This window comes from Cyprinodon variegatus, unplaced genomic scaffold, assembly GCF_000732505.1.
Source record: "Cyprinodon variegatus isolate N-32 unplaced genomic scaffold, C_variegatus-1.0 Scaffold390, whole genome shotgun sequence".
Taxonomy (NCBI): Eukaryota; Metazoa; Chordata; class Actinopteri; order Cyprinodontiformes; family Cyprinodontidae; genus Cyprinodon; species Cyprinodon variegatus.
In genome coordinates this window covers 162,004-164,443 of record NW_015150843.1, presented here as the reverse complement: position 1 = coordinate 164,443, position 2,440 = coordinate 162,004, and positions in this window count along the sequence as shown.

Here is a 2,440-nt window from a genome sequence, read left to right as displayed (position 1 = left end):
GTTCTCATTGATTAACATGACAGACAAGTACTCCACACGACATATGTGAGTGGGGCGGAGTGGAGCACTGACGGAGTATGTGGAATCTGGGGGTAAATGCCAAACAGAACAAAGAATGGAGCAATCAACTGATTGGGGGCAGGTGTGGACAGAAAGATTGAGAAGGGAGACTAGGGGAAAGGAGACTGGCACAAGGGGGCAACAGAGGTTAAACAAGAAATTCATAAGAACTCAAATACAACCAGAAAAACAACTAAAATTACACAAAATGGAAATGAAACCAATTACCTAGAAGCACACAATTATATAAATCAAAGTGTAACTGAAAAATCAAAAAGAAAAATCAAAAAGAAAACTACAACCGAACCAAAAAGTGCAGAATTATGACATCTTGTTTATTATGATGATTTAGAATCTCAACTAATGAAGGCCAGTTACCGTTGCTACAGATTTTTTTTTTCTAAATTAAACCAGTAAATAAGTATTGTGCTGAAATGTTACATAATTGCTCATACCATTGAGGAAAACTGTTAGCTTAAGTGTTGTTAAGTGGAAAGACACTGACAAAAAAGGCAATAGTTAAATAAGCTGGCCGCTCACATAATACTCCTTTTAAGCATATACAGAAAATGTTGAGTTGAATAAAAGGACAATGTAATGCAATTTAACAGCCTTGATATGATTGTGAGTTAAAATTCATTTAAAAATTTGGTGAGAGATTCACAAGCCTACTGTAACCCTTTTGTTGTTAATCTATATGCCATACATGAGCTAAGAATGACTTAGATATGGCCCAGTGACCCAAAGTCCACTTTTTGCATGTAAAGTCATTTGAAGTCCTAGATCCTTGAAGAACAGTGAAAAGCCACATAACTCATAAAGGCATCAGTATTGCCTCTACAGATCTGAGATGGAGAAAGTGTAGGAAGTAGCTAAATCTGGTCAAATGTTGTGTTCAGCTGTGAAACCCTCCTCTCGAAATACCTTTTGATATATTGAACTTTTACCAGGGCTTGACTTGTTAAAAGAAAATGGGTTAGGCATTTTTGGTCATATCTACATGTTAATATGCAGAAAAAAAAAAAAAGTATTTTGTAAAAAGGCTACTTTTTAAAAAGGCTACTACTGCTCAAATCCCCAGTCCATTGAAGCAGATGGTCCTTTATACCTAATGTGGTTCTGCTGGTGGTTTCTTCTTGTTAAAGGGGAGTTTTTCTTTCCTCTGTATGCTCAGTTTGAGGGACTGCTGTAGAATATCTCCTCTAAGCGACTGTCGTTACATGTTCATCTGAGAAAAGTAAATACTGCAAGTCACTTACTGCAATCTCCTGAGTCTGTTTAGATAGCGAACTTCTTAACTGATCTTACAAACAGAAAGGTGTTTGAAATGACAACTTTTGGAAATTACATATAATTTAATTGATTGCATTTGGATGCATTGATGCATAAAAGGTGCAGGATTAGTATGGCGAGGCTTCCCACCACATACTGGCTCACTGATCAAAAATCCTTTTCTGAGCTCTGAGAGTTTACAATGATTTTACAGTGATGACAAGTGCTCTATGACTTGGCAGTGTTTACACAGCCTGCGACTGAAGACAGACAAGCCCTCCGCCAGTGACCTTGACAAGTCAAAAATTCTCATTTTCACCCAGGAGGAGCCGTAGTTCAGCAGCTGTTCAGAGATGAAGAAGAGAGGAACTGTGTGAAAAAAACAGCACTAGGACAGTGTTGAGGAAAATAGGACCCATACTGTACATATACCAGACACTCAAGCATATGGAAAAAAGAAAGCCACTCTTACAAAAAAAAAAAGGGAATTAAAACTAAAAACAGCTGCCTCAGGAGTACAACAACACATTTTTTAATAAGTGTAATCCAAAAGTACTGTATTGTGGAGTTTAAGTAGAAAACAGAATAAAATGTAACTTTGAGCAGTTTTTACTGTCAGTAATGATTTAGTGTTCCATGTCATGATTTCTGATGTCAAGAGTCAAAGCAGCAGTCTGCCTGGACATTTTAGAGAAATTCTTCCCTCTTTTTCTGCTCTATGAAGATGCTGAATGACCATCACTGTGCTTTACTTTTCAACAAACTGCTCAGGGAGTCTGTGGTATTGAAAGCACGAACTTGGAGGCAAACAAGACTTCAAGTCTGAAGGCCTCAGGCTGATTGCTTGTCATTCTGCATATGGAGCTTTTAGACAATACAGGATATGGAAATATCTTTTAGCAGACTAAGGGCTCTGAATGTTCTTATTTTGTGAAAGACTGAATTCTGGGTTTGGGCTTTTTCAGGCTCAAATCATCAATACTAACAGAAATAAACTGTTGAAATACTGTGCGATAATGTATTAATATCTCAAAATTAATCAAGTGGGAATGCTTAAGCATTCCCACTTATTGTTTTTCTGTTTTTCTTTATCAAGTGGGAATGCTTA